Here is an 18942-nt window from a genome sequence, read left to right as displayed (position 1 = left end):
AATGTCTGAACCTCTGCCGCTGCACAATTGCACAAACGTTTTCTGGGGCAAGCCAGCACCTGGCCATTGCTCAGCGAGACCCTCCCCCAGAGAGCTGGCACAGGTCCAAGCCACAGGGGTCTCTGAAGTGTGGGGTTTTTGAAACACAACCCTATGTGAGATAAAACTCTGGAGGGAGGTGCTGCTCGTCTGGCAGACAACTTGGGCCACACACAGGGGAGAGGTGGGTAGTGGACAGAGGCCTGAGACAAAGGAAGGGTGCTTGACCAACGGTGGGTAAGAGTGCGAAATTCTTGCACCAAAGACTAGGGAGCTGGATGAAGCTATTCTCACCTCTCCCGTACGGGTGCATGTGCGCACGCACACGGATCCACCCCAGTAAGCTAATCAGCGCCACCTAGTGGATAACGGAGCCATTACATCCTGCCCAACTGCACCCTCCAAGTACACCCCCAAGAAGACCAACACAAATACTTCCACCTGCTTAATATAGGGAGTATAGAGTGCTTCATAGTTTCAGTTCTAGCGGAAACTGGATGTAACTTCATTCGGGTTTCATTCTGTTTTCTGGTTTATTTATCAGTTCGTTTTCTTTGCTTCTGTTTTTGCTTAAATTGTTTTATTTTTTCTTTCTCTTTCTTGGATAGAGAAAGAAAATTTTATTTTTATTTTTTTACTTTATTTTTAATTTTATATTTTATTTTGCTTTATCCTGTTTCCTTATATAAATTTTTTAATTTATAAAATTCTTTCTTACCTTTTTTTTTCCTTTCCCTTTTTTCTCTATTTTATCAAGCTTCTTTCAATAAGCAAACCGAAACACACCTTGGATCTAGCTTCCTTTATTTGATTTTGTTTTATTTTTAATTTTTTTAATTTTAATTTTTAATTTTATTAATTTTCTTCTTCTTCCAAAATGACAAGATGAAGGAATTCACTCCCAAAAAAAAGAGAACAGGAAGAGGGGCGCCTGGGTGGCTCCGTCAGTTAAGCTTCCGACTTCAGCTCAGGTCATGATCTCATGGTCTGTGGTCTCAAGACCCACATCAGGCTCTGTGCTGACAGCTCAGAGCCTGGAGCCTGCTTTGGATTCTGTGTCTCCCTCTCTCTCTGTCCCTCCCCTGCTTGCCCTCTGTCTCTTTCTCTCTCAAAAATAAAGATTAAAAAAAAATTTTTTTTTAATCTTCAATCTCATGTTGGAACATAAAAGTGATCTCTGGTTTCTTCTTGCCAGTGTGAGATGACTCATCATCACTATCATCTTTTCTTGCTTTCTTCTTGATTTTTAAAATTGTGTACTTTCTGGCATTGCTGCTACCTCCTCTCACACTTCCATTCCCCTCTGTTGCTTTTCTCTTTCCTTCATCTTTTTTTATCCTTTGTACTTGTATTAATGCATTCTAAAATGGAGACTTGTTTCAGATCTTCTTCAGTGATTAAGTGAACAGATTATTTTTCAGTTCCTTTTCAGCTTCCTGGTGCATCAGCTCACTGAATAGTTCTATGCAGTTATTCAGAAATTTTCCACTGACTACAATGGTGTCACTAAAGACTACAGCTGAAACCTGCTTGCAGAATGCTCTCATCACCCTGTTGAAGCAATAGCACAGCATCCTCAACTGATAAAGAACTGAGAAACAGGGGTACAATATCAACCATGTTCCAGAGCTAATGGCTTCCTCTACTGATGCTTCCACGTGATCTGCAAATCATTGGCCACACAGCTGCTTTCGAAGACAAGACTTGTGTAGGTCTTCTATCTTTTCTTTATGTAGGTCACAGCATCTGGGATTCCAAGTCTGGACAAAGCATCAAATTCTAGATAGCCATTCTGCCTGATGTGTTCTGGAGTGAATGTCAGGAATGAACACTGCGTTGTCCTGTCTTCCACCAACCACAGAGCCCCATAAACACCCATTGTTAACAAGTTCCTCAAACACAGAGTAAAGTAGTTGCTCTTGACATCCGGATTTTAAAATCAGAGAATTCACTGCTGTAGGCTGGGTAATAGCAGTGAACAGTCCACGATGCGTGCTTTATGTCAAGCTATAAAAGCTTCAGTAAATATTGCTCCTCTGTTATTAAGAGAGCCATGTGGCCATTAATAAGTCTATCTAGTCTTTGAGTTACTGCCTGTGTCAGAAAGTTTCCAAAAGATCATAGGTTTTACACAGTTGGGATATGGTGACTTGATCACTTTCTTGCAATTTGTCATTTACCTCCTATAACAGATACAAATAGTTCTCATCTATCAGTTATCCCAATACGAGCTGAACGTGCTTTTCTGATTTAACAATGTCACCAATTCTATTTTCAGCAAGAATCAGATCCACATTGATTACCTGTTGCAGATCAACGCTTACTCAACAGCCTCAGACACATAGCTCATCTCTCATTTCTTTGCTAATTTGAGCTGGAATAATATATTCCTTTCCATCGAGTGTGCAAACTACTTCCAGCTCTTTCTGAGCAATCAATTTATTTACAATCTCAATGCAGTTCCACTCTGACAACCTCTGCATAACTGTGGTGAGCTGTGCCCACTGGAAGTCAGCTGCCAACCACCACAGGTGTCCTTTCCCTACTTACCCAACCACCAAAGAACTGCCCACACGTCAGCCTAAAAAATAAACCATTCTAATTAATGAGTAGTGATATCCAATGTGTTTTTAACTTTGCATTTTCCTAAAGACTAAGGATGCTGAACATCTTATTTGCTAACTGTATACTTTCTTTGATGAAATATCCATTCAAATCTTTTGCCAACTTGTTTTTTGAGTTGTTTTCTTATTGCTGAGTTTTGAGAGTATACATATTCTGGATACTATTTATCTGTCAGATATGTGATTTACAAATATTTTCTCCCAGTCCGTGGCTTGTCTTTTCTTCCTCTTAATGGCATAGTTTTCAATTTTGATAAAGTCTGACTTATCCTATTTTCCTATGGATAATGTTTTTGTTGTCATGTCTAAGAACTCTTTTCCTTATTCAAGGTCACAAAGATTTTCTTATATGCTTTCGTCTAGAAGTTTTATACTTTCATGTTTTACATTTAGGTCTATGATCCATTCTGAATTAAAAATCTAAACTATAATTGACAAATTGCTGGAGCCTCAATGTGGACAAAACTGAGAATTTAAAACTCCATAGGAATCCAGTCATCGAAGAAGCCCCTCACATCTTGGTGATTTTTTAACCTCCAGGAAACTCTACAGGTTCTTGTAGGGAATATCAAAGGAAAAAACCCTCCTGTTTCTGACAGGGATAAGGGAAGGGAGATAGGGAGAGAAAGAATCCCATTTTTCTGGTGTATTTTGAAATACACCAGAGCATTCTGTTGTTCATAATAAGCCCTGCCCCCAAAAGAAACCATTTTAACAAAGGCTAACCTGTTGGAGATTTTATCTGAACATAACCGACCTGAGGGAAGGGAAATATCCAACTCCACCTGGCCCTAACCTTCTATGTGAGACAAGAGAAATATCCAAATTGAGCCCTCCTATAGCATTCCATGTAAAGATGGGAAATACACAACTCTAGCCTTCCCAAGCCATCTTGTGTCATCTAAAGTGGGAAGGGAAATCTGAGAAGCACTTGTGAAGTTCACAGTCCAGGGCCACAGGTTTACTAAAAGAGACTTAATCATAACACTCTCCAACACTTTCCCTCCTTCTGTACTTTATCACTACATTACTAAAGGACTATTTACCAGAGTTCCTTTCACTCAGTACATTATGTCTGGCTTTTGACAAAAAAGTACAAGGCATACTAACAGCCAAAAAACTGTTTTGAGGGGCACCTGCGTGGCTCAGTTGGTTAAACATCCAAGTCTTGATCTTGGCTCAGGTCATGATCTCATGGTTCTTGAGGCTGAGCCTTACATCGGTGCTCCCTTGCGTCTATGCTGTCAGCATAGAGCCTGCTTGGGATTCTTTCTCTCCCTATCTCTCTTCCCGCCCCTACTCCTCCCTCAAAATAAACAAACTTAAAAAACAGTTTTGATTAAGTTCATACCTATCCTTGATAAAAATTCTTGGCAAACTAGGAATACAATGGAACTTCCTTCACCTGATAAGGAGCATTATCTTACTTGATAAGGTAATCAAGTAAGATTCCAACTGATTCCCAATCAGTTGGGAATACAATTTCATATAAAACAATGTTTTTAAATTTTTTTAACATTTATTCATTTTTTTGAGAGGCAGAGAGAGACAGTATGAGCAGGAGAAGGACAGAGAGAGAGACAGAATCTGAAGCAGGCTTTAGGCTCTGAGCTGTCAGCACAGAACCCAACATGGGGCTCGAACCTACAAACAGCGAGATCATGACCAGAGCCAAAGTCAGACACTTAACCAACTGAGCCACCTAGGTGCCCCTCATATAAAACAGTTTTATAAAAGCAGCAAAAAATGTAACATATATATGACTAAATATTATAAAAACCTTGAACAGAGAAAATCATTTATTTTTATTGAAATATTAAAGAACACTTAAATAGATACACACTGTTCTTTGATGCAAGGGCTCAATATCCTAAAGATGTCAGTGATTCCCCCAACTTATATACAGATTCAGTGCAATTCTGATAAAAATCTTCACAGGGCTTATTATGGGATTTGAGATGATCCTTAAAATTATATGCACGAGCAAAAGGCCAAAAAGAGTCAAGACCTCTTGAGGAACAAAAAGCTGGAAGAGTATAGTTCTGATGGATTTTTGATATTTGATATTTGATATTTGATTGCTGTTAAGCCTCATGCCCTCTTCTTCACTTTGGGTTCCATATCTGGACAAGTTGATGAGAAAAGTTCAGCACTTCCTCCTTTAATGCTGGAAGGAGACTCAAACAAGGCATGCCCCTTTCCTAGCCACCGCAGCCCTACCCCCAATCCACAATAAAAAAAAAAAACCCAGGCCAATCTGATTTCCTTGGTCTATGAAAGCCACTGCAGACCTGCTTGGGGCGGGGGCGGGGGGGGGGGGGCGCTGCCCTCCTCTCCTCAAAGATCTCATATAAGGTAAGTAATAAATCTTGTTCTAGCTTCTGAGGATGTGTGGGTGACATCATGTGGCTGGACATCTGAACCTAACTTTGGGTGAGCGGAGTCCATCTGCCTCTGCAGGTGACCAAACAGCAAGGATGCCTGATGATATATCAAGATGTACTGAAAGTAGCACAGATAAGTGTTTCTGCATAAATGATTCTGTTGTGTGGGAACTATGACTCCTGGAGTTGTGTGATGTGGCCCTGGGTAATATGGGTAGACAGGGACCTGATTACATAGAGTTTTGAAAGTCAAGGTAAGGAGTTTGGATTTTATCTTCAGAGTAATGAGAAACCATTTGGGAGGGGTTTATTATTATTATTATTATTATTATTATTATTATTATTTTATTTTGAGAGAGAGAGAGCACGCATGAGTGGGGGGCAGAGGAGCAGAGGGAGAGAGAGAATCTTAAGCAGGCTCCACACTCAGCATAGAGCCCAACACAGGGCTCAATCCCATGACCTGGGATCACGACCCAAGTCGAAATCAAGAGTTGGACGCTCAACCAACTGAGCCACTCACATACCCCACCATTGGAGAGTTTTACACAGGGAAGAAACCTGATCTGATTTTTAACTTTTTAAAGATCCATCTAACTGCTATGGACTAGGTTGTGTCCTCCCCACCACCCCAAATTCATATTGAAGCCCTACCCCTCAAGGTGACCGTATTTGGAGATATGACCTTTACATAATTAGTATTAAATTAGAATTAAATTTCTGTTGTTGAAGCTTTCCAGGCTGTGATATTTTGTTATAGCAGTCCTAGCAGACTAATATACTAACAAACTATTGTGGTAAGCAGAAAGGGGGAAATCAATATTGGAAGTGAGGAGAGGGGTAAGAAGATGATGGCAGTTGGGTACCTGGGTGGCTCAGTCAGTTGAGTGTCTGACTTCACCTCAGTCATGATGTCATAGTTTGTGAGTTTGAGCCCTGCATCGGGCTCATTGCTGTCAGCTTAGAGCCTGCTTCAGATCTTCTGTCCCCCTCTCTCTGCCCCTCCCTGGTCATGCTTTCTCTCTCAAAAATGAATAAACTTAAGAAATAAAAGAAGATGAGCGCAGCTTGAGCTAGGGCATAAGCAGTAGGGACAATGGGAAGCACACACATCTGAAGTCTCCTCCGTAGAGCAGCCCACAGGGCATGCCAATGGATTGAAGGTGGAGGATGAGAAAAATAAAGGAATCAAATTCTGTGTATATATATATATGCAGGTAAATAACTCAGGCCAACTTTCCATTTTTAGTCTGGACTTGAAGCAAAATCACTTGACTGAAAAACAGAAATAGCTTGAAGAGGAATTAGAAGATACTTTCAGAGATAAAGGACAGAGATGTTATATATTAGTTTATCATTTTGTGATATTTTCTAATGTATGTTTTTACGATATAACAGGATCCTACAATCTCAGAGTACATTAAGGCAACAGCACCTGAAAGAGATAGAAGCCATCTCCCCCTAACTCCCAAACAAGTCCTCACCTACGTTTCCTCCACACAGTCACCAGTGACTTATTCCCTTAGAATGCACATTCTGACACAGGTCTATATTGCTCTTAAGTCATTTGGGCACATACGAGAATGATTATCATTTCAAAGAACTTCCAGAAATCTCTGTGAAGCTGTTACTTGGGAGCCTAAATGACAGCCTTAATTTTGCCATAAATTTTCAGAGAATGCCAGCCCTTTTAAGAATAAAATTTCTGGGGCGCCTGGGTGGCTCAGTTGGTTAAGCGTCTGACTTCAGCTCAGGTCATGATCTCACGGTCTAAGAGTTCGAGCCCCGTGTCAGGCTCTGTCCTGACCGCTCAGAGCCTGGAGCCTGTTTCAAATTCTGTGTCTCCCTCTCTCTCTGACCCTCCCCCATTCATGCTCTGTCTCTCTCTGTCTCAAAAATAAATAAACGTTAAGAAAAATTAAAAAAAAAAAAAAGAATAAAATTTCTAGTTCACCAAAGCAGCACAGCCTGCTTTAATGGCAGAGGAAAACAGAAGTGCTTAGTTTTTATACAGAAAAATTTTTTTCTTATTATCAAAAGTTTGCTTTTGTTTTGGGCATGTTTAATAACTTTTGTAATGTGACACTACACAATTAACCCTCCATATGCATTTATGCATTCTGTAACTGACTGGCCTTCTCTGCCCAGAATAAGAATATGTGTTCTTTTAAGTATAATTCTCTTTCCTCCTGGCTAGGAGGAATAAAGCTACAACAGAAGAGTATCGAGGCTGGGGGAAGAGATGTACTAGGATACTCTTAAATGAAGCAATCTGCCATTCTTCGGTTATATGTCTGATTTGGCTCAGAATTCATTCACCCATCCATCCATACACCATTCTAAAATCACCCAATGAAAATTGGAATAATAGCTTCCATTTATCCATATACTGTCATGGATTCTGACCTATTGACCAATATCCAGCCTTACTCTCTGCCACAAAGTTAAGCTGTCAAAAAGCACAAAATACCATTCTGTAGGGATATACTACATTACAACTCTTATTAGCAAATATTCTATTAAATTCATTTCTAATGTTTTCCTATCCAAGACTAATTCTGTAATATTTTTTCTTAATCACACCCATAAACTCTATATTGGTTAATATGTATTCTAAGAAATAGACATTAATAAATATTATGTCAAAAATGTATTATGGCCTATTGATACAGAACCTAATATTACTTCATGAGGTGTGAAGCATTATTTTTTTCTGGTGTCACATCTAGAGTATATGTAATCTTGCTTTTCATCCTAATGGCAACTTACATGGGCAAAATTAAAACAATATCCAGTATTGTTCTTGTATTCTTTTTTCATATAAATGTTAGTGAGCCATCAAATTTCTACTTTTCCATCACTGAAGGCTAAAGCCTCCTGACATTTAAATGAGTAGACTATTCTAATCAAAAGCAACTTTTAGAGGAAGAGATCAAGCATAGACATAGATGCACAAAATTATTTTGATTAAACCAAAAATATATATAAAATGTCCAAATTTGGGGGTCTCCTGCTACTTAAATTAACGCTTTTAGATCAAAGTGTCTTATTTTTTAAAGTAAACTTAGAACCGCATTTCCAGCTGTTCTGTTTCCAGGTCAGTAAGTAGATGCCTGATGAAGCTTTCTTTCCTTCCCACTGTAACTGCTGTGGTTAATATGTTATAAGTTTTAATATGTTATAAGTTAAAATGTTATAAGTTAATATAAGTTCATGTGATGAAGTTATAACATGTGTGGTGGCCTAGTATACACAACAGGTGTTTTCTTGAGACAAGAAAAATAGCCTACTGGCAATGAATACTCATCAAGACATTCAAAATTAATTTTTTTCCTCTTACTCTTAAATAAAAAAAGACGATTACTTTATTCATTAAGATCAGTCAAAGCACTATTATTTTATACTATACTAAAAAAAAAAAAAACTGGAATGCCTTTTCCACTAACATATTTCTCATCATTAAAGTGATTTTTTTTTTTTTTTAGGGCCAAAGAAATACTTTTGTCTTGAACAATTGTAAGGTTATCAATATTAGGCCAGCTTATACGGTGAAGTTTACTAATAAAATCCAAATTTAATGGGTGAAAAAATTATAACCCTAACCTATTATGTGACTTTTATAAATGAATAAATCTTAATTAGTAATGGCATCTGCCTCCAGCCAAGATGGAATAGCAGGGATTGGACTTGTAGTGCCACTTAAAATAACTAAAATATCAGACAAACAACAACAGAAAACCAGTTTTCATGACTTTGAATCTAAAGGCAAAAAGAAGTGAGCCCTGAGAGACAGGAAAGAAATGAAATGATCCCTAAATTTTTCCCAGCTTACTGCCTTGAGAGTTACCAGTGAAAGTTCTAGGAAGAGGAAGCCAGGCAGAAACAAGAGGACTTCATGAATCAAAGCATTACAGTTTGCAATGCAGAATACTTAGGATGGTGGTACATAGATAAATAAATACAGTTAGATCTTGTTTCTTAATCGATTCTGCCATCTCTGCCTTTTAATGTTCATTTAAAGCAATTACTGATAAAGTACTTACTTCTGCCATTTTGACGTGTGTGTGTGTGTGTGTGTGTGTGTGTGTGTGTCTGTGTGTGTCTGTGCATTTATATGTCATATCTTTTGTTCAATTCTTCCATTACTGCCTTCTTTTGGTTTTTTTTTGTTCTAGGATACAATTTTTACTGAATTCTTACTTACTTTTCCGTATACCTTTTAGTTATTTTCTCAGTGGTTATCCTGGAGTTTAAAAGTAACACTTTAAGAATAGAACGATCTCCCACAGGGGGATAGGGAAGTGGTGAGTGACAGCCAAACTATGCAGTTGAATGAGACTCAGCTGAAGACACCCATTTCTCCCCATCAACACCCACAGTACTAAGGTGGGAGCTCTATAGCAGGGGGAGGGAGCATACTGAGAAAGAGGCAGATATGAATTTCAAAGGGTTAGACTATACTTAGCAGAAAGTCCACCCATAAGCCTCTGGGAGTACCACCCCTGAAGATCTCCCTCCTAGCCCAGGGGTGCCCCAATGCACGAAGTGCTAAACCCACACCTCTCCCCACTCTGCTACAAGCTCTTTATGAATGATCAGGAGTGTGCTTGGGAGAACAAGATCCAGTAAATAGGGAACTGGCTAAGAAAACAGGCCAAGATTGGTGGACTAGGGACAGACCACAAACTTGAACTATACTGCCACCTGATGGAAAAGAAGGCAGGTTTCCAATATTTAGCAAGGTAGAATTAAAAGAACCAGAGTAGATATAAGAGCTTAAAAATTCATCCACAAGAGGGAACAAGAAAAATGAAGCAGAGACACTTTCATGAAGACCGAGAAGAAGAAAGAAGAAAAAAATCCTCATTTAATAACAACACCATAGAACATAACACTCCATCTGCTGAAGGAAAGGAGTTAAAGGTGTCTATGACTTCAAATTCAGAAGCGTAAGCACATACCTGCAAAGAATATGAAAAATCAAGGTAACATGGCATTACAAAAAGAAAAGGAGAATTCTCAAGCAAACAAACACCCCCTCTTAGGTATTTGGACTTTTTTCTGTTGTAAACCTTCAAATAATGTCTATCTTCCCCCCACCCCCCACCCCACCCAAAACATGTTAAGTTCTATGACAGCAGGAGTCGTGTTGCTTTTGTCACCATTATATCCCCAGTAGCTACAACAGTATGTGATGCATAGCTATGTAAAAATGAAATAAAAAACTGAAATTATCTTTAATATATATGGATATATAATTAAAACTAATTTCCTTTTTCTCTTAGCTTTTTAATGTGGCTATTAGAAAATATTAAGGGGAAGTAGATGGGGGGGACGAGTAAAATAAGTGATGGGGATTAAGGAGTACACTTGTGATGAGCAAAGGATGATGTATGGAAGTGCCGAATCACTATATTCTACACCTGAAACTAGTATAACACTGTGTGTTATCTATGCTTGAATTAGAATAAAAAATAAATTAGAAAAGAAAATATTAAATAATCTGAATTATTTTTGAAGGTTGTTATGAAGAATCTCAGCAAGCTACAAGGAAACTCAGAAAAACAATTCTATGAAATAAGGAATAAAGTATATTAACAAAGTGATTTCTTTAACAAAGATAGTAAAATTATTGAAAAGAACCAAATAACAATTCTGGAGCTGAAGAATTCCATGAATGGGATGAAGAACATAATATAGAGTGCCTGTAGCAGGGCAGACCAGAAAGAAGAAAGAAGAAATGACTTGGAGAATAGGAATTTTGAAATAACACAGATAGAAGGGGAAAAAAGGAACTAAGATTTTAAAAGAGTAAAGAAAGCCTACAAATGTTATGGGATTACATCAGAAAGACAAATATAATAATAATATGGATTCCAGAAGGAGAAGAGGAAGGAGGTGGGCAGAGAGCCTATTTAAAGAAATAACAGCTGAGGGGACTTCCGGGGAAGATAGCAGACGAGGAGGATTCTAAGCTCACCTCCTCCCACAAATACAACTATATAACACCCACATCAGTGTAAATAACCCAGAAAACAACCTGAAGATTCACAGAACAGATTCTCCACAGCTAAATGTAGGGAAGAGGCCACATCTCACAGGGCAGGAAGGGTGGAGATGTAGTGAGTAGCTAAATGGTCCTGTGAGAGTGTCCGCAGGAGGGAGGGATGCTGCAGGCTCAGAAAGGGGAGAGGAGCAACCCCACACCAGGCACCTCAGGCACAGGGGACCCGCTCGGGGAAGGTGAATCCCCATAACATTTGCCTTTGAAAACCAGAGGGTCCTAATCAGCAGTGGGGCTCCACACCTGGAACTTTAAAAATCAGCAGGCTTAGCTCCAGGAAAACTGGGAAGTCAGAGTCCCTGCCCTTGAAGAGACAGCGTAACAAACAACTTCACTAAGATACAGCAGTAGAACCAGCAGTTTGAAAAGCACCTGGGGTATATGGGAAGGAGATTTATTTACTAATCTCAGAGTGTGTGCTGGAGGGGCAAGGATCTTTGGGAGACCTCTTTGAGAACAAAAGAGTTGGTGGGTGCCATTTTCCTCCCCTACCCAACCCTGGCCTAGATACATGGAACACTTTCCACCTAGCTTGCCAACAGTGTAGCCCACCCCCACTTGTTTCTGCATATCTTCCCCCTCCAACTCTGACTGTCTCAGCAGGAGTTTTCCAGGTGGCTACAGGTCCAGTCTCACAAGGCACCAGGGCTCACCTTGCCGGCACAGCACATCCCACCCCTGCATTCTCTTGCAGACCTACCCCCTCCAATATGCCTTTGGCCGGAGCCCGTCCAAAGCAATGCCACAAGACTGGCAGTGTGCAAGCAGCCCTAAATAGGGGCCAGCACGACTCCAAAGTGACTCCTACCCCGGGGAGAGGAGAAGATAACCATACACATCAGTCCAACTTTGGCCCCAGCAGTGGGCTTGGGGGCAGACATCAGGTCTGACTGCAGGACCTGCCCACCAACAAAAGCTTCTCGAGGGACAGCACAGGGAAAGCACTGTGCAGTTCAGTGCTACTGAATCATTGGCAAACACCTGGTCTAACTCAACAAAAGCCTGAAGTGGCCCCAGACTGGTCCACTAATGACAGAGGGACCAAACACTGCCCACAACAGGCAAAGAGAGACATTGCAGCTAACTGAACTGAAGGCAAATGCAGCTCAGTCACAACACTGGGCACACAGGACACACACAGGAGACGCCCCTGAAGCACCAGGTTCTGGTGAAGGGGACATTACACTATAGGCACTACAGGAACTCTTCTCCATAACGCCACTGCTTCTTTTTTATGAGTTTATCTATTTTGTTGATCTTTTTAAAGAACCAGCTCCTGGTTCCATTGATCTATTGTTTCTTTAGTTCTTATTTCGTCTATTTCTATGCTGATCTTTATCATTTTCTTCCTTCTACTCGTTCTGGGTTTTGTTTGTTTTTCTTTTTCCAGCTCCCTTGGGTGTAAGTTTAGGTTGTTTTTCTGAGATTTTTCTTGCTTCTTGAGGTGGGCCTGTATTACTATAAAATTCCCACTTAGAACAGCTTTTGTTGCATCCCAAAGATTTTGGACTGTTGTGTTTCCTTTTTACATTTTCTTCGTGTATTTTTGTACTTTCTGTTTGATTTTTGGCTGACTCATTGGTTAATAGCATGTTATTTCACCTTCATATATTCGTATTCTTTCCAGATTTTTCTCTTGTGGTTGATTTCTAGTTTCATAGTGTTGTGGTCAGAAAAGATACGCGGTATGACTAAGAACTTTTTGAATTTGTTGAGACTTGTTTGGTGGCCTAATATGTGATCTATTCTGGAGAATGTTCCATGTGTCCTTGAAAAGAGTTTGTATTCTGCTGTTTTAGGATGGAATGTTCTGAACATGTCTATTCAATCCATCTGGTGTAATGGGTTGTTCAAAGCCACAGTTTCTTTGTTGATCTTGTTTGGATGATCTATCTATTGATGTAAGTAGGGTGTTACAGTCCCCTGCTACTTATTATATTACTACTGATCACTTCCTTTATGTTTGTTATTAGCTGCTTTATGTATTTGGGTGCTTCCATGTCAGGTGCATAAATATTTACAGTTTTTGTATCTTCTTGTTGGGTTGCTCCCTTTATGAATACATACTGTCCTTCTTTGTCTCTTGTTACAGTCTTTGTTTAAATGAATGTCTATTTTGTCTGATATAAGTATTGCTACCCTGGCTTTCTTTTCACTTCCATTTGCATGGTAAATGCTTTTCTATCCTTTCACTTTCAATCTGCATGTGTCTTTAGATCTGAAATGAGTCTCTTGTAGGCAGCATATAGATGGGTCTTGCTTTCATATCCATTCAATCACTTTATATCTTTTTTTTTTTTTTTTAGAAAGTGAGAGAGAACGTGCAAGTTGGGGAGGGCACAGGGAGAGGGAGAGAGAATCTTAAGCAGGCTCCATGCTCAGTGTGGAGCCTGATGCAGGGCTTGATCTCACAACCCTTGAGATCACAACCTGAGCTGAAATCAAGCGTCGGATACTTAACTGATTGAGCCACCCAGGCACTCCCAGTCACCTTATATCTCTTGATGGGAACACTGAGTCCATTTACATTCAAAATACATATAGGTATGTACTTATTGCAATTTTTTACTTGTTTTATAGTTGTTTTTGTATTTCTTCTCTATTACTTTATTCTCTTGCTCTCTCTTGTCAGTGTTTGCTGGCTCTCTTCAGTGATATACTTGGATTACTTTTTATTGATTTTTTGCATATCTATCACTGGTTTTTTATTTGTGGTTATCATTAGGTTTATGTATGACATCTTATACATTTAACAATCTATGTTAAGTTGATGGTTGCTTAAGTTTGGGCCCATTCTTTACTCCTCTCCCCCCACATTTTAGGTATATGGTTTCATAATTTACATCCTTTTATTTTGTGAATTTGACTGATTTTTATAGATACACTTATTTTTACTGCTTTTGTGCTTTCTACTTTGCTTGCTCCTACTTATGGTCTTTCCTTTCCACTCAAAGAGTTCCCTTCAACATTTTTCAGTGACATGAAAACATATGAAAGTACTCAACACACTGGTAAAAGTGAAAAACATACAGTAAGACTGAGAAAAATGTAACTCTATATTAGATAGTGTATTACCACTGAACTGTAGTTACAAATGCTAAAGGAAAATAGTAGTGAAATTAAATATAGCTACTATAAATTGTTAACAAAACACAACATGAAAAGAGGTAAATCGTGACATTATTAATACAAAAGGGAGGAGTAAAAAGTTGAAGCCTTTATAGGCAATTGAAGATAAGTTCCTATCGACCTAAAATGGACTGTCTTATCTATACAATGTTTTATGTAAATTCCATGGTAATCACAAAGCAAAAACTTAGAGGAGATCCACAATAGACATAGAAAGGGGAAAGAGCATACATACCACCATGGAAAACCAATTAACAAATGTGGGCAGAAACAGAGAAAAAGAAACAATGGAAATATGAAATACCCAGAAAGCAGTTAATAAAATGACATTATCAGTCCTTACACATCAATAATTACTCTAAGAGTAAATAGATTGAATTCATTTATCAAAAGGCACAAAGTGGCTGGATGGATTTAAAAATATGAAGACCCAACTATAAGGGACCCACTTCAGAATTAAAGAGGCATTTAGACTCAAGTGAAAAAATGGAAACAGATACTCCATGAACAATAGAACAAAAACAAGAAAATACCTAGTAATAAATTTAACCAAAGAAGTGAAAGATCTATACAATGAAAACAGTAACACTTTACTGAAAGAAACTGAAGAAAGTAAAACAAATGCAAGGACATCCTGTGTTCATGCTGGAAAAGTTAATACTGTTAAAATGTCCATGCCAGCCAAAAACATCTATAGATTCAATACAATCCCTATAAAAATCTCAATGGTAATTTCCACAGAAAAAAAAAATCCTAAAATTCATACGGAACCCCAAAAGACCCCAAAGAATCATAAGAAAAAAAAAAAACTGCAAACATCACACTTCCTGATTTCAAACTGTACTACAAAGCTATAATAATTGAAACAGCATGGTCCTGGCATAAAAACAGACACTTAGACCAATGGAACCAAACAGAGGGACCATAATGAAACCTCTACATATACAGCCAACTAATATTGATAAGGGAGCCAAGAACATCTAATTTCCAATAACTGATCCCAAAGAAATAGATTGCCTGAGAACGAATTCAAAATAATTGATTTAAAGAAGCTCAGTAAGCTACAAGGGTCCATGGATACAAGGGTGCAGGGAAAGACAACTGAATGAAATCAGGAAAACAATACATGAACAAAATAAGTTCATCAAAGAGAGAGAAGTCCTAAAAAAGAACTAAGCAAAAATTCTAGAGATGAATGAAACAAAAATGCAGTACAGCTCTTCAACAGCAGAGTGAAGCAAACAGAAGAGAGAATCAGTGAACTCAAGAACTCAAGGACATATTTGAAATTATCCAGTCAGAGGAGAAGAAAAAAAAAAAATTAAAAGGGGGAAGAAAGACTATAGGATTTATTAGTAAGAAAATCAACATACAAATTATAGGAGTCCCACAATGAGAAGAGAGAAAAAGGGCAGCAGCTTATTATAGAAATAATGACAAAAAAAAAAAAAAAAAAGCCCCAATCTGGGGAAGAAAACAGACATCTAGATTCAATAGGTCCAAAAGCTGCCAAACAGGTAGGACACAAAGAGCTCTACATTGAAACACATCATAATTAAATTGTCAAAAGTCAAAGACAAAGAGAAAATGTTAAAAGCAGCAAGAGAAGAAATGGCTCATCACATACAAGGGAACCCTGTCTCCATGAGACTATCAGCAGGTCTATCAATAGAAATCTTGTAGGCCGGGAGAGAGGATGAAGATATTCAGAGTACTTGGCAAAGCTATCTTTTACTAAAGATTTTTTTAAGTTTATTTATTTTGAAAGAGAGAATGAGAGAGCATGAGTGGCGGAGGGACAGACAAAGAGGGAGAGAGAGAGTCCCAAGCAGGCTCCATACTCTCAGTGCAGAGCCCAATACAGGCCTCGATCCCACGGCTGTAAGATCATGACCTGAGCTGAAAGCAAAAGTTGGACGCTTAACTGACTGAGTCACCCAAGTCTCCCAGCAAAGCTATCTTTTAAAAATAAAAAAGAGAGGGGCACCTAGGTGGAAGAGTTGGTTACGCATTCGACTTCGGCTCAGGTCATGATTTTGCAGTTTGTGAATTCAAGCCTCATGTCAGGCTCTGTGCTGACAGCTCAGAGCCTGAAGCCTGCTTTGGGTTCTGTGTCTCCCCCTCTCTCTGCCCCTCCCATGCTCATGCTCTGTCTCTCTTTGTCTCTCAATAATAAATAAATGTTAAAAAATATTTTTTTTTAAATAAAAATAAAGAAGAGAGAGGCTCAGTCAGTTAAGTGGCCGACTTTGGCTCAGGTCATGATCTCATGGTCTGTGGGTTCAAGCCCCGTTTCTGCTTCAGATTCTGTGTCTCACTCTCTCTCTGCCCCTCCCCTGCTCATGTTCTGTCTCTCTCTCTCAAAAATAAACATTAAAAAAAAAAGAAACATTGTTTAAAAAAGATAAAGAAATAAAGAAGAGATGTTCTTCCCAAGCCAACAAAACTGAGGAAGTCTGTCACCAATAGACCTGCCTTACAAGAAATGCTTAAGAGAGTTCTTCAAATTGAAGTGAAAACACACTAAACAGCAATGTGAAAACATATGAAAGCATAAATCTCACTGGTAAAGGTAATCATGTGAACAAATACAGAGTATTGTAACTCTGAAATGATAGTATATAAATTACATTTGACCCAAATATAAAAGTTTAAAGATAATAATATGTTAACAAATATGGAATATAAGAAGAAGCAACCTCTGAGTAGAACACAGAATGTGGTGAGAGGAGAGTATAGAGTTTTTGTATAAAACTTAAAACAGATGATTATAATGACAAGATATTTTATGCAAGCCTTGAGGTAGCCACTAAGAAAAAAATTACCTATAATATATACACAAAAGATAAAGAGAAAAGAATCAAAGCAAGTCACCACACCCATCATCATCATCATCATCATCATCATCATCAAACAACACAGGAAGCTACCAAGAGAGGAAGAGAGGAACAAAATATCTCTAAAACAGAAAACAATTAATAAAATGGCAACAGTAAGTTTCCACTTATCAAGAATCACTTTAAATGTAAATGGATAAAACTCCTCAACAAAAAGGCATTTAGAGTAGCTGAATGGATAAAAAAACAAACAAAAAAGATCCAGTGCTATGCAGTCTATCAGAGACTGACTTCAGATTTAAGGACACATAGAAGCTAAAAATGAAGAGGTTTAAGATATCCTATGCAAATGGTAATCAAAAGAAAGCAGAAGTTGCTATATTTACATCAGACTTGGTCAAAAACTGTCTCTAGGGACAAAAAGGGTCCATTCAACAAGAAGGTATAACAATTATAAATATATACACACCCAACATCAGAGCTCCTAAATATAATATATACACACCCAACATCAGAGCTCCTAAATGCATACAGCAAATATTGACAGATCTTAAGAGAGAAATGAACAGCCATACAGTTAACAATAGGAAACTCCAATCCCTTACTTTGAACAATGAAGCAAACTTCCATACAGAAAATCAATTATAAGACAGTTGACTTGAATAACATTATAGACCAAATAGACCCAAGGGACAGAACTTCCTACCTAAAAGCAACAGAACACACATTCTTCTCAAGTGCACACAGAACATTCTCGAGGATAGATCACAGGTTAGGTCACAAAACAAGTTTTAACAAATTTAAGAACATCAAAATCATTCCAAGTATATTTTCTCACCACAATTTAATAAAACTAGAAATAAGAAAATAGGAAAAGTTGAAAATACATGGAAACTAAATAATATGCTCTTGAACAACCATTAGGTCAGAGAGGAAATAAAAAAGGAATTTAAACTGTATCTCAAGACCAAAGAAAATTAAAGCATAACATATGAAAGTATAGGGTGTACACCAAAAAGTACTAAGAAGAAATTGTATAGCAATAAATGCCCACATTAAAAAAGAAAGGTCTCAAATAAACAATCTAATTCTACACCTCAAGGAACTAGAAAAAGAACAACATACTAAACCCAAAATTACAAGAAGGAATAATAAACATGAAAGCAGAATTAAATCAAAAGAGAATGGAAAGACAATAGAAAAAAATTACCAAAAATAAGATTTTATTTTTTGAAAAGAATGAAATCAATGATCCTTTAGCTAGGTAAGTAAAAAAAGAGAGAAGACTCAAATAAAATCACAAATGAAAGAGGAGACATTACAATGGATGCCTCAGGAAAAAATATGATCATAGAAAACTATTATAAACAATTATATGCCAACCAATTAGATAATCTATAAGAAATGGGTAAATTCCTAGAAACATAAGGCCTATCAAAACTGAGCCAAGAAGAAACAAGAAAGCCTGAAAAGACCGATAAAAATTAAGGAGACTTGAGGAGCACCCAGGTGGCTCAGTTGGTTAAGTGTCCAACTCTTGATTTCAGTTCAAGTCATGATCTCAACGTTGGTGAGATCAAACCCTGAGTCCGGCTCTATGCTGACAGCATGGAGCCTGCTTGGGATTCTCTCTCTCCCTCTCTCTCTGCCCCTTCCCTGCTTGCATGTGCTCTCTCTCTCTCTCTCTCTAAGTAAATAAATAATCATTAAAAAAAAAAAAAAAAAAAAACAAACCAAGGAGATTGAATCAGTAATCAAAAAGCCTCCCAAGAAAGAAAAGCCTAGGACCAGATGGTTTCATATGTGAATTCTACCAAATATTCAAAGAAGATTAATACCAATCCTTGTTAAATTCTTCCGAAATA

At 38.1% G+C, this 18942-nt stretch overlaps 1 pseudogene; it reads right to left on the bottom strand.

The window, feature by feature from the left end:
- Window positions 1-1136: 1136 nt before the first annotated feature.
- The window catches only part of LOC122225318, a 28527-nt pseudogene continuing 10721 nt past the window's right edge, over window positions 1137-18942 (bottom strand).

Source organism: Panthera leo, chromosome B4 (assembly GCF_018350215.1).
Source record: "Panthera leo isolate Ple1 chromosome B4, P.leo_Ple1_pat1.1, whole genome shotgun sequence".
NCBI classification, from domain to species: Eukaryota; Metazoa; Chordata; class Mammalia; order Carnivora; family Felidae; genus Panthera; species Panthera leo.
Note: the sequence above shows the minus strand (reverse complement) of the source record. Positions and strands in the feature narration are given on the sequence as shown.